Source organism: Oncorhynchus keta, chromosome 1, assembly GCF_023373465.1.
Source record: "Oncorhynchus keta strain PuntledgeMale-10-30-2019 chromosome 1, Oket_V2, whole genome shotgun sequence".
Lineage (NCBI taxonomy): Eukaryota > Metazoa > Chordata > Actinopteri > Salmoniformes > Salmonidae > Oncorhynchus > Oncorhynchus keta.
Window position 1 is genome coordinate 1,269,083 of NC_068421.1, and position 15,316 is coordinate 1,284,398.

Below are 15,316 nucleotides of genomic sequence, written 5' to 3' on the forward strand. Positions count from 1 at the left end.
TCGAAGCTCTCAACCTGCCTCACTACAGCCCTGTCGATGAGAATGGGGGCGTGCTCAGTTCTCCTTTTTCTGTAGTCCAAAATCATCTCCTTCATCTTGATCACATTGAGGGAGATGTTGTTGTCCTGACACCACACGGCCAGGTCTCTGACCTCCTCCCTTCAGGTGGTCTCGTCGTTGTCGGTGATCAGTCCAACCACTGTTGTGTCATCAGCAAACTTAATGAATATGTTGGAGTCGTGCTTAGCCATGAGGTCATGAGTGAACAGGAGGGGACTGGGGCCCCCGAGTTGAGGATCAGCGTGGGGGATGTGTTTCTGCCTACCCTCACCATCTGGGGGCCCGTCAGCAAGTCCAGGATCCAGTTGCAGATGGAGGTATTTAATCCCAGGGTCTTTATCTTAGTGAACATAAATATGGGTTGTATTTACAATGGTGTTTGTTATTCACTGGTTGCCGTTTTATTGTGGAAACAGGTCACAAATCTTGCTGCTGTGATGGTGCACTGTGGTATTTCACCCAGTAGACATGGGAGTTTATCAAAATTGAGTTTTCAAATTCTTTGTGGATCTGTGTAATCTGATATATGGTCATACATTTGGCAGGGGGTTAGGAGGTGCAGCTCAGTTTCCACCTCATTTTGTGGGCAGTGTGCAGATAGCCTGTCTTCTCTTGAGAGCCAGGTCTGCCATCGGCGCCCTTTCTCAATAGCAAGGCTGTGCTCTCTGAGTCTGTACATAGTCAAAGCTTTCCTTAAGTTTGGGTCAGTCACAGTGGTCAGGTGTTCTGTCAATGTGTACTCTCTGTGTAGGGCCAAATAACAATCTGGTTCGCTCAGTTTGTCTCTTTAAAGTAATTATCTTTTTGATTTCTCATGATTTGCTTGGGTTTAATTGTACTGCTGTCCTGGGGCTCTGTGGGGTGTGTTTGTGTTTGTGAACAGAGCCCCAGGACCAGCTTGCTTAGGGGACTCTTCTCCAGGTTCATCTCTCTGTAGGTGATGGCTTTGTTATGGAAGGTTTGGGAACAGAGCCCCAGGACCAGCTTGCTCAGGGGACTCTTCTCCAGGTTCATCTCTCTGTAGGTGATGGCTTTGTTATGGAAGGTTTGGGAACAGAGCCCCAGGACCAGCTTGCTCAGGGGACTCTTCTCCATGTTCATCTCTCTGTAGGTGATGGCTTTGTTATGGAAGGTTTGGGAATCGCTTCCTTTTAAGTGGTTATAGAATTTAACGGCTCTTTTCTGGATTTGCATGCATTATTTGGTGTTCTACATTGTACACTGAGGATATTTTTGCAGAATTCTGTATGCAGAGTCTCAATTTGGTGTTTGTCCCATTTCGTGAATTATTGGTTGGTGAGCAGACCCCAGACCTCACAACCATAAAGGGCAATGGGCTCTATAACTGATTCAAGTATTTTAATTGGTATAATCCTAATTGGTATGTTGCATTTTATGTTCCTTTTGATGGCATAGAAGACCCTTCTTGCCTTGTCGCTCAGATCGTTCACAGCTTTGTGGAAGTTACCTCTGGCGCTGATGTTTAGGCCGAGGTATGTATAGTTTTGTGTGTGCAACGTTGTCTAGATGGAATTTGTATTGGGGTCCTGGCAACTGGACCTTTTTTGGAACACCATTATTTTGGTCTTACTGAGATTTACTGTCAGGGCCCAGGTCTGGCAGAATCTGTGTCGAGGATCTAGGTGCTGCTGTAGGCCCTCCTTGACTTCAGATTCTGGTATGGCTTTGGCCGGGTGCTGCAAACTGTTCAAGTGCCCTTGTTGAAGAGGTTGGGGCTTAAGCTGTATCCCTGTCTCACCCCACAGCCCTGTGGGAAGAAATGTGTGTGTTCTTTTGCCAATTTTATCCACACACACTTGTTGTTGGTGTACAGTGAGGGAAAAAAGTATTCGATCCCCTGCTGATTTTGTACATTTGCCCACTGACAAAGAAATGATCAGTCTCTAATTTTAATGGTAGGTTTATTTGAATAGTGAGAGACAGAATAACAACAAAAAATCCAGAAAAACCCATGTCAAAAATGTTATAAATTGATTTGCATTTTAATGAGTGAAATACGTATTTGACCTCCTCTCAATCAGAAAGATTTCTGGCTCCCAGGTGTCTTTTATACAGGTAACGAGCTGAGATTAGGAGCACACTCTTAAATGGAGATCTCATAATCTCAGTTTGTTACCTTTATAAAAGACACCTGTCCACAGAAGCAATCAATCAATCAGCTTCCAAACTCTCCACCATGGCCAAGACCAAAGAGCTCTCCAAGGATGTCAGGGACAAGATTGTGGACCTACACAAGGCTGGAATGGGCTTAAAGACCATCGCCAAGCAGCTTGGTGAGCAGGTGACAACAGTTAGTGTGATTATTCGCAAATGGAAGAAACACAAAAGAACTGTCAATCTCTCCCGGCCTGGGGCTCCATGCAAGATCTCACCTCGTAGAGCTGCAATGATCATGAGAACGGTGAGGAATCAGCCCAGAACTACACGGTAGGATCTTGTCAATGATCTCAAGGCAGCTTGGACCATAGTCACCAAGAAAACAATTGGTAACACACTACGCCGTGAAGGACTGAAATCCTGCAGCGCCTGCAAGATCCCCCTGCTCAAGAAAGCACATATACATGCCCGTCTGAAGTTTGCCAATGAATATCTGAATGATTCAGCGGACAACTGGGTGAAAGTGTTGTGGTCAGATGAGACCAAAAGGGAGCTCTTTGACATCAACTCAACTCGCTGTGTTTGGAGGAGGAGGAATGCCTATGACCCCAAGAACACCATCCCCACCGTCAAACATGGAGGTGGAAACATTATGCTTTGGGGGTGTTTTTCTGCTAAGGGCACAGGACAACATCATCTCATCAAAGGGACGATGGACGGGGCCATGTTGGGTGAGAACCTCCTTCCCTCAGCCAAGGCATTGAAAATGGGTCGTGGATGGGTATTCCAGCATGACAATGACCCAAAACACGCGGCCAAGGCAACAAAGGAGTGGCTCAAGAAGAAGCACATTAACTTCTTGGTGCACCCATCCCGTTAGCGGGATCATTTCCGTCAACCACCGCTGAATTGCAGAGCGCCAAATTCAAATTAAATTACCAAAAATATTTAAAATTATAGACTGATCATTTCTTTGTCAGTGGGCAAACGTACAAAATCAGCAGGGGATCAAATACTTTTTTCCCCCAATGTACGTGGATTTTATAATGTCGTATATTTTTCCCACCAACACCACTTTCCATCAGTTTGTATAGCAGACCTTCAGGCCAAATTGTGTCAAAAGCTTTTTTGAAATCGACAAAGCATGAAAAGACTTTGCCTTTGATTTTGATTGTCTGTTTGTCAATTAGGGTGTGCAGAGTGAATACATGGTCTGTTGTACGGTAATTTGGTAAAAAGCCAAGTTGACATTTGTTCAGTGCATTGTTTTCACTGAGGAAATGTACGTGTCTGCTGTTAATGATAATGCAGAGGATTTTCCAAAGGTTGCTGTTGACGCATATCCCACAATAGTTATTGGAGTCAAATTTGTCTCCACTTTCGTGGATTGGGGTGATCAGTCCTTGGTTCCAAATATTGGGGAAGATGCCAGATCTGAGGATGATGTTAAAGAGTAGAAGTATAGCCAATTGTAATTTGTGGTCTGTATATTTTATCATTTCATTGAGGATACAATCAACACCACAGGCCTTTTTGGGTTGGAGGGGATGTATTTTGTCCTGTAGCTCATTCAATGTAATTGGAGAATCCAATGGGTTCTGGTTGTCTTTAATAGTTGATTCTAAGATTTGTTTTTGATCATGTATATGTTTTTGCTGTTTGTTATTTGTTATAGAGCCAAAGAGATTGTAGACGTGGTTTACCCAGACATCTCCATTTTGGATAGATAAGTCTCAATGTTGTTGTTTATTTTGTGATTTCCAATTTTCCCAGAGGTGGTTGGAGTCTGTGTATTCTTCAGTTACATTGAGCTGATTTCTGACTGTTTCTTTTTTCCCCGTAGTGTATTTCTGTATTGTTTCAGTGATTCACCATAGTGAAGGCGTGGAATCAGGATTTCTGGGTCTCTATGTTTTTTGGTTGGACAGGTTTCTCAATTTCTTTCTTAAGGTTTTTGCATTCTTCATCAAACCATTTGTCATTGTTGTTAATTTTCTTCAGTTTTCTGTTTTACATGTTAAGATTAGGTAGGGAAGCTGAGAGGTCAAATATACTGTTTAGACTTTCTACACCTTCACTATTACAGGGGAACATTTAGTCCAGGAAGTTGTCTAAAAGGGATTGAATTTGTTGTTGCCTAATAGTTTTTGGTAGATTTCCACACTCCTTTCCTTCCATCTGTAGCATTTCTTAATGTTATTCAGTTCCTTTGGCTTTGATGCCTCATGATTGAGTATTGCTCTGTTCAAGTAGACTGTGATTTTGCTGTGATCTGATAGGGGTGTTAGTGGACTGACTGTGAACGCTCTGAGAGACTCTGGGTTGAGGTCAGTGATAAAGTAGTCTACAGTACTACTGCCAAGAAATGAGCTATAGTTGTACCTACCATAGGAGTCCCCTCGAAGCCGACCATTGACCCAGTGTGCGACAGAGCTGCAGGAGTTGTGACCCGTTTTTGTTGGTTATGTTGTTGTAGTTGTGTCTAGAGGGACATATGGGGGAGGGAATACTGTCTCCTCCAGGTAGGTGTTTGGTTATGTTGTTGTAGTTGTGTCTAGAGGGACATATGGGGGAGGGAATACTGTCACCTCCAGGTAGGTGTTTGGTTATGTTGTTGTAGTTGTGTCTAGAGGGGCATATGGGGGAGGGAATACTGTCACCTCCAGGTAGGTGTTTGGTTATGTTGTTGTAGTTGTGTCTAGAGGGGCATATGGGGGAGGGAATACTGTCACCTCCAGGTAGGTGTTTGGTTATGTTGTTGTAGTTGTGTCTAGAGGGGCATATGGGGGAGGGAATACTGTCTCCTCCAGGTAGGTGTTTGGTTATGTTGTTGTAGTTGTGTCTAGAGGGGCATATGGGGGAGGGAATACTGTCACCTCCAGGTAGGTGTTTGGTTATGTTGTTGTAGTTGTGTCTAGAGGGACATATGGGGGAGGGAATGCTGTCACCTCCAGGTAGGTGTTTGGTTATGTTGTTGTAGTTGTGTCTAGAGGGGCATATGGGGGAGGGAATACTGTCACCTCCAGGTAGGTGTTTGGTTATGTTGTTGTAGTTGTGTCTAGAGGGGCATATGGGGGAGGGAATACTGTCACCTCCAGGTAGGTGTTTGGTTATGTTGTTGTAGTTGTGTCTAGAGGGGCGTATGGGGGAGGGAATACTGTCACCTCCAGGTAGGTGTTTGGTTATGTTGTTGTAGTTGTGTCTAGAGGGGCATATGGGGGAGGGAATACTGTCACCTCCAGGTAGGTGTTTGGTTATGTTGTTGTAGTTGTGTCTAGAGGGGCATATGGGGGAGGGAATACTGTCTCCTCCAGGTAGGTGTTTGGTTATGTTGTTGTAGTTGTGTCTAGAGGGGCATATGGGGGGAGGGAATACTGTCACCTCCAGGTAGGTGTTTGTCTCCCTGTGTGTTGAGGGTGTCAGGTTCTTGTCCAGTTCTGGCATTTATGTCGCCACAGACTAGTATATGTTCCTGGGCCTGGAAATGACTGATTTCCCCCTCCAGGATGAGGAAGCTGTCTTCTTTAAAGTATGGGGGTTCTAGTGGGGGGAAATAGGTAGCACACAGAACAAATTTCTCTGTTGTGACAATTTCCTTTAGAATTTCTAGCCCAATGTTAAATGTTCCTGTTTTGATTAATTTAATGGAGCGAGTTTGGTCTGCTCTATAACACATTAGCATACCCCCTGAGTCTTTTCCCTCTTTCACACCTGGTAGTTTGGTGGATGGGACAACCAGCTCTCTGTAACCTAGAGGACAACCAGTGGGTCCGTCTCCTCTATACCAGGTTTCATGTAGGATGACAATGTCTGTATTTCCAATGTCTTTGATGAAGTCTGGTTTCCTGCTCTTTAGGCCAAAGACAGATGACCTCAGACCTTGGATATTCGAGGATGATAATGAAGGCTTTGTGTTCCAAAAATGTGTCCAATGTTGTTAGTCGTATGGTTTGGCCTCAGACCAGTAAGTCTGAGTAGAGCCTGCGGAGAGCCTCTCTGTCTCTCTCTCTCTCTCTCTCTCTCTCTCTCTCTCTTCTCTCTCTCTCTCTCTCTCTCTCTCTCTCTCTCTCTCTCTCTCTCTTTTCTCATATGGGGGAGGGAATGCTTCTCTCTTTCTCTCTCTCTCTCTCTCTCTCTCTCTCTCTCTCTCTCTCTCTCTCTCTCTCTCTCTCTCTCTCTCTCTCTCTCTCTCTCTACTGTCTCCTCTCCCTCTCTCTCTCTCTCTCTCTCTCTCTCTCTCTCTCTCTCTCTCTCTCTCTCTCTCTCTCTCTCTCTCAAATTTCACAGTTGGAGTGGGTGACAATACCCAGTCACGTATTTGTTGAATATGAGCAGGGATATTAACCATGTGGACCAGGGGCATGACTGTCACACTCACAATTGCTATGCTGGGAGAGAGCTGTGTGTGTGAATGTTTCAAACTTGGGAGTAACAGGCCTATAGGGGACGTGTCCCCCAGTCCTTTATCCTTTAGATGTGGGACATGTTGCTATTGTAAGGACTTCCCATGCTTTAGTATCTCATCATGTGGTTCAAACACACACAGGGCATTAGGAAATACACACGCATACCTTATACTATCAATGTGGGGCTTGCTGGTACCGTTAGGATTCAGTAATCTGATTTATAATTGTCACAGGAGTGCTTTCAAGAGGCCATTTTGGCAATAGGAGGCCAGGCGATATAACTGGTAGTTGATCGTTCTCCATTCCAATGCTGTAGAGTGGGGCTGGACCTTTGAAACCAGACCAAACTCTACTGACAGTTAGTCTCTCTCTCTCTCATCCATCCTCTGTTTACCTTTTTCAATCCATTTTCCTCTCTATGTATCTCCTCTCTTTAGACTTTCCACACGTCCCCTCTCTCTCTCTCTCTCTCTCTCTCTCTCTCTCTCTCTCTCTCTCTCTCTCTCTCTCTCTCTCTCTCTTTCTCTCAATCCCTCCTCACTCCTCACTCCTCCCTCACTCCATCCCTCTCCCTTTCTGTCTGTAGTAATCACTCAGCACACCCCTCTCTCTTTCTCTCAACCCCTCCTCACTCCTCCCTCCCTCCATCCCTCTCCCTCTCGGTCTGTAGTAATCGCTCAGCACACCCCTCTCTCTTTCTTGTCTGTTCTTCCATGAAATGAAAGAGCTTTAAGCTGCTGTCTAATCAGAGCCTGTTTGGGAAAGTGCTGTGATGACAGAAAGTGTCCACTGTGCGTGGAGTATGTGTCCACTTGCAATTGTGTGTGTGTGTGTGTGTGTGTGTGTGTGTGTGTGTGTGTGTGTGTGTGTGTGTGTGTGTGTGTGTGTGTGTGTGTGGTTGTTTGCTTCTGCATGGGAATGTGTGTGTGTCCATTCGGTGTGTGTGTGGTTGTTTGCTTCTGCATGGGAATGTGTGTGTGTCCATTCGGTGTGTGTGTGGTTGTTTGCTTCTGCATGGGAATGTGTGTGTGTCCATTCGGTGTGTGTGTGGTTGTTTGCTTCTGCATGGGAATGTGTGTGTGTCCATTCGGTGTGTGTGTGTTTATGTAATCCAAACATAATCTGTTATAGTGCGGATGCAGTCTGATATAAGAATGATTAAGTCAAATTGTGATTGTGTGCTGTGGGGGGGTTGGATAAATTAACTCCATGTAACAAATCGAATGAAATCTACTAACAGATACAGATGGTTAGAGCTTCAGTCTGCATCAATGAAGACCTGAGAAGATCTGGATAAACACTACATTACATTACAGTATAATGAGACTGATAAACACTACATTACATTACAGTATAATGAGACTGATAAACACTACATTACAGTATAATGAGACTGATAAACACTACATTACATTACAGTATAATGAGACTGATAAACACTACATTACATTACAGTATAATGAGACTAATAAACACTACATTACATTACAGTATAATGAGACTGATAAACACTACATTACATTACAGTATAATGAGACTAATAAACACTACATTACATTACAGTATAATGGGACTGTTAAACACTACATTACATTACAGTATAATGAGACTGATAAACACTACATTACAGTATAATGAGACTGATAAACACTACATTACATTACAGTATAATGGAACTGATAAACACTACATTACATTACAGTATAATGAGACTGATAAACACTACATTACATTACAGTATAATGAGACTGATAAACACTACATTACATTACAGTATAATGAGACTGATAAACACTACATTACAGTATAATGAGACTGATAAACACTACATTACATTACAGTATAATGGAACTGATAAACACTACATTACATTACAGTATAATGAGACTGATAAACACTACATTACATTACAGTATAATGGGACTGATAAACACTACATTACATTACAGTATAATGAGACTGATAAACACTAAATTACAGTATAATGAGACTGATAAACACTACATTACATTACAGTATAATGGGACTGATAAACACTACATTACATTACAGTATAATGAGACTGATAAACACTAAATTACAGTATAATGAGACTGATAAACACTACATTACATTACAGTATAATGGGACTGATAAACACTACATTACATTACAGTATGATGAGACTGATAAACACTACATTACATTACAGTATAATGAGACTGATAAACACTACATTACAGTATAATGAGACTGATAAACACTACATTACATTACAGTATAATGGAACTGATAAACACTACATTACATTACAGTATAATGAGACTGATAAACACTACATTACATTACAGTATAATGAGACTGATAAACACTACATTACATTACAGTATAATGAGACTGATAAACACTACATTACAGTATAATGAGACTGATAAACACTACATTACATTACAGTATAATGAGACTGATAACCACTACATTACAGTATAATGAGACTGATAAACACTACATTACAGTATAATGAGACTGATAAACACTACATTACATTACAGTATAATGAGACTGATAAACACTACATTACATTACAGTATAATGGAACTGATAAACACTACATTACATTACAGTATAATGAGACTGATAAACACTACATTACATTACAGTATAATGGGACTGATAAACACCACATTACATTACAGTATAATGAGACTGATAAACACTAAATTACAGTACAATGAGACTGATAAACACTACATTACATTACAGTATAATGGGACTGATAAACACTACATTACAGTATAATGAGACTGATAAACACTACATTACAGTATAATGAGACTGATAAACACTAAATTACATTACAGTATAATGAGACTGATAAACACTACATTACATTACAGTATAATGGAACTGATAAACACTACATTACATTACAGTATAATGAGACTGATAAACACTACATTACATTACAGTATAATGGGACTGATAAACACTACATTACAGTATAATGAGACTGATAAACACTACATTACATTACAGTATAATGAGACTGATAAACACTACATTACATTACAGTATAATGAGACTGATAAACACTACATTACATTACAGTATAATGACACTGATAAACACTACATTACAGTATAATGAGACTGATAAACACTACACTACATTACAGTATAATGAGACTGATAAACACTACATTACAGTATAATGAGACTGATAAACACTACATTACAGTATAATGAGACTGATAAACACGACATTACATTACAGTATAATGAGACTGATAAACACTACATTACAGTATAATGAGACTGATAAACACTACATTACATTACAGTATAATGAGACTGATAAACACTACATTACATTACAGTATAATGGAACTGATAAACACTACATTACATTACAGTATAATGAGACTGATAAACACTACATTACATTACAGTATAATGGGACTGATAAACACCACATTACATTACAGTATAATGAGACTGATAAACACTAAATTACAGTACAATGAGACTGATAAACACTACATTACATTACAGTATAATGGGACTGATAAACACTACATTACAGTATAATGAGACTGATAAACACTACATTACAGTATAATGAGACTGATAAACACTAAATTACATTACAGTATAATGAGACTGATAAACACTACATTACATTACAGTATAATGGAACTGATAAACACTACATTACATTACAGTATAATGAGACTGATAAACACTACATTACATTACAGTATAATGGGACTGATAAACACTACATTACAGTATAATGAGACTGATAAACACTACATTACATTACAGTATAATGAGACTGATAAACACTACATTACATTACAGTATAATGAGACTGATAAACACTACATTACATTACAGTATAATGACACTGATAAACACTACATTACAGTATAATGAGACTGATAAACACTACACTACATTACAGTATAATGAGACTGATAAACACTACATTACAGTATAATGAGACTGATAAACACTACATTACAGTATAATGAGACTGATAAACACGACATTACATTACAGTATAATGAGACTGATAAACACTACATTACAGTATAATGAGACTGATAAACACTACATTACATTACAGTATAATGAGACTGATAAACACTACATTACATTACAGTATAATGAGACTGATCAACACTACATTACATTACAGTATAATGGGACTGATAAACACTACATTATATTACAGTATAATGAGACTGATAAACACTACATTACAGTATAATGGGACTGATAAACACTACATTACATTACAGTATAATGAGACTGATAAACACTACATTACATTACAGTATAATGAGACTGATAAACACTACATTACAGTATAATGAGACTGATAAACACTACATTACATTACAGTATAATGGAACTGATAAACACTACATTACAGTATAATGGGACTGATAAACACTACATTACATTACAGTATAATGAGACTGATAAACACTACATTACAGTATAATGAGACTGATAAACACTACATTACATTACAGTATAATGGGACTGATAAACACTACATTACATTACAGTATGATGAGACTGATAAACACTACATTACATTACAGTATAATGAGACTGATAAACACTACATTACAGTATAATGAGACTGATAAACACTACATTACATTACAGTATAATGGAACTGATAAACACTACATTACATTACAGTATAATGAGACTGATAAACACTACATTACATTACAGTATAATGAGACTGATAAACACTACATTACATTACAGTATAATGAGACTGATAAACACTACATTACAGTATAATGAGACTGATAAACACTACATTACATTACAGTATAATGAGACTGATAACCACTACATTACAGTATAATGAGACTGATAAACACTACATTACAGTATAATGAGACTGATAAACACTACATTACATTACAGTATAATGAGACTGATAAACACTACATTACATTACAGTATAATGGAACTGATAAACACTACATTACATTACAGTATAATGAGACTGATAAACACTACATTACATTACAGTATAATGAGACTGATAAACACCACATTACATTACAGTATAATGAGACTGATAAACACTAAATTACAGTATAATGAGACTGATAAACACTACATTACATTACAGTATAATGGGACTGATAAACACTACATTACAGTATAATGAGACTGATAAACACTACATTACAGTATAATGAGACTGATAAACACTAAATTACATTACAGTATAATGAGACTGATAAACACTACATTACATTACAGTATAATGGAACTGATAAACACTACATTACATTACAGTATAATGAGACTGATAAACACTACATTACATTACAGTATAATGGGACTGATAAACACTACATTACAGTATAATGAGACTGATAAACACTACATTACATTACAGTATAATGAGACTGATAAACACTACATTACATTACAGTATAATGAGACTGATAAACACTACATTACATTACAGTATAATGACACTGATAAACACTACATTACAGTATAATGAGACTGATAAACACTACACTACATTACAGTATAATGAGACTGATAAACACTACATTACAGTATAATGAGACTGATAAACACTACATTACAGTATAATGAGACTGATAAACACGACATTACATTACAGTATAATGAGACTGATAAACACTACATTACAGTATAATGAGACTGATAAACACTACATTACATTACAGTATAATGAGACTGATAAACACTACATTACATTACAGTATAATGAGACTGATCAACACTACATTACATTACAGTATAATGGGACTGATAAACACTACATTATATTACAGTATAATGAGACTGATAAACACTACATTACAGTATAATGGGACTGATAAACACTACATTACATTACAGTATAATGAGACTGATAAACACTACATTACATTACAGTATAATGAGACTGATAAACACTACATTACAGTATAATGAGACTGATAAACACTACATTACATTACAGTATAATGGAACTGATAAACACTACATTACAGTATAATGGGACTGATAAACACTACATTACATTACAGTATAATGAGACTGATAAACACTACATTACAGTATAATGAGACTGATAAACACTACATTACATTACAGTATAATGAGACTGATAAACACTACATTACATTGCAGTATAATGAGACTGATAAACACTACATTACATTACAGTATAATGAGACTGATAAACACTACATTACATTACAGTATAATGAGACTGATAAACACTACATTACATTACAGTATAATGAGACTGATAAACACTACATTACATTACAGTATAATGAGACTGATAAACACTACATTACATTACAGTAAAATGAGACTGATAAACACTACATTACATTACAGTATAATGAGACTGATAAACACTACACTACAGTATAATGAGACTGATAAACACTACATTACATTACAGTATAATGAGACTGATAAACACTAAATTACAGTATAATGAGACTGATAAACACTACATTACATTACAGTATAATGAGACTGATAAACACTACATTACATTACAGTATAATGAGACTGATAAACATTACATTACAGTATAATGAGACTGATAAACACTACATTACATTACAGTAAAATGAGACTGATAAACACTACATTACATTACAGTATAATGAGACTGATAAACACTACACTACAGTATAATGAGACTGATAAACACTACATTACACTACAGTATAATGAGACTGATAAACACTACATTACATTACAGTATAATGAGACTGATAAACACTACACTCACTACATTACAGTATAATGAGACTGATAAACACTACATTACATTACAGTATAATGAGACTGATAAACACTACATTACAGTATAATGACACTGATAAACACTACATTACATTACAGTATAATGAGACTGATAAACACTACATTACATTACAGTATAATGAGACTGATAAACACTACATTACATTACATTACAGTATAATGAGACTGATAAACATAACATTACATTACAGTATAATGACACTGATAAACACTGCATTACATTACAGTATAATGAGACTGATAAACACTACATTACATTACATTACAGTATAATGAGACTGATAAACACTACATTACATTACAGTATAATGGGACTGATAAACACTAAATTACAGTATAATGAGACTGATAAACACTACATTACATTACAGTATAATGAGACTGATAAACACTACATTACATTACAGTATAATGGAACTGATAAACACTACATTACATTACAGTATAATGAGACTGATAAACACTACATTACATTACAGTATAATGAGACTGATAAACACTACATTACATTACAGTATAATGAGACTGATAAACACTACATTACAGTATAATGAGACTGATAAACACTACATGACAGTATAATGAGACTGATAAACACTACATTACATTACAGTATAATGGAACTGATAAACACTACATTACATTACAGTATAATGAGACTGATAAACACTACATTACATTACAGTATAATGGGACTGATAAACACTACATTACATTACAGTATAATGAGACTGATAAACACTAAATTACAGTATAATGAGACTGATAAACACTACATTACATTACAGTATAATGGGACTGATAAACACTACATTACAGTATAATGAGACTGATAAACACTACATTACAGTATAATGAGACTGATAAACACTAAATTACATTACAGTATAATGAGACTGATAAACACTACATTACATTACAGTATAATGGAACTGATAAACACTACATTACATTACAGTATAATGAGACTGATAAACACTACATTACATTACAGTATAATGGGACTGATAAACACTACATTACATTACAGTATAATGAGACTGATAAACACTACATTACATTACAGTATAATGAGACTGATAAACACTAAATTACAGTATAATGAGACTGATAAACACTAAATTACAGTATAATGGGACTGATAAACACTACATTACATTACAGTATAATGGGACTGATAAACACTACATTACATTACAGTATAATGAGACTGATAAACACTACATTACATTACAGTATAATGAGACTGATAAACACTACATTACAGTATAATGAGACTGATAAACACTACATTACATTACAGTATAATGGAACTGATAAACACTACATTACAGTATAATGAGACTGATAAACACTACATTACATTACAGTATAATGAGACTGATAAACACTACATTACATTACAGTATAATGAGACTGATAAACACTACATTACATTACAGTATAATGAGACTGATAAACACTACATTACATTACAGTATAATGAGACTGATAAACACTACATTACATTACAGTATAATGAGACTGATAAACACTACATTACATTACAGTATAATGAGACTGATAAACACTACATTACATTACAGTATAATGAGACTGATAAACACTACATTACATTACAGTAAAATGAGACTGATAAACACTACATTACATTACAGTATAATGAGACTGATAAACACTACACTACAGTATAATGAGACTGATAAACACTACATTACATTACAGTATAATGAGACTGATGAACACTAAATTACAGTATAATGAGACTGATAAACACTACATTACATTACAGTATAATGAGACTGATAAACACTACATTACATTACAGTATAATGAGACTGATAAACATTACATTACATTACAGTATAATGAGACTGATAAACACTACATTACATTACAGTAAAATGA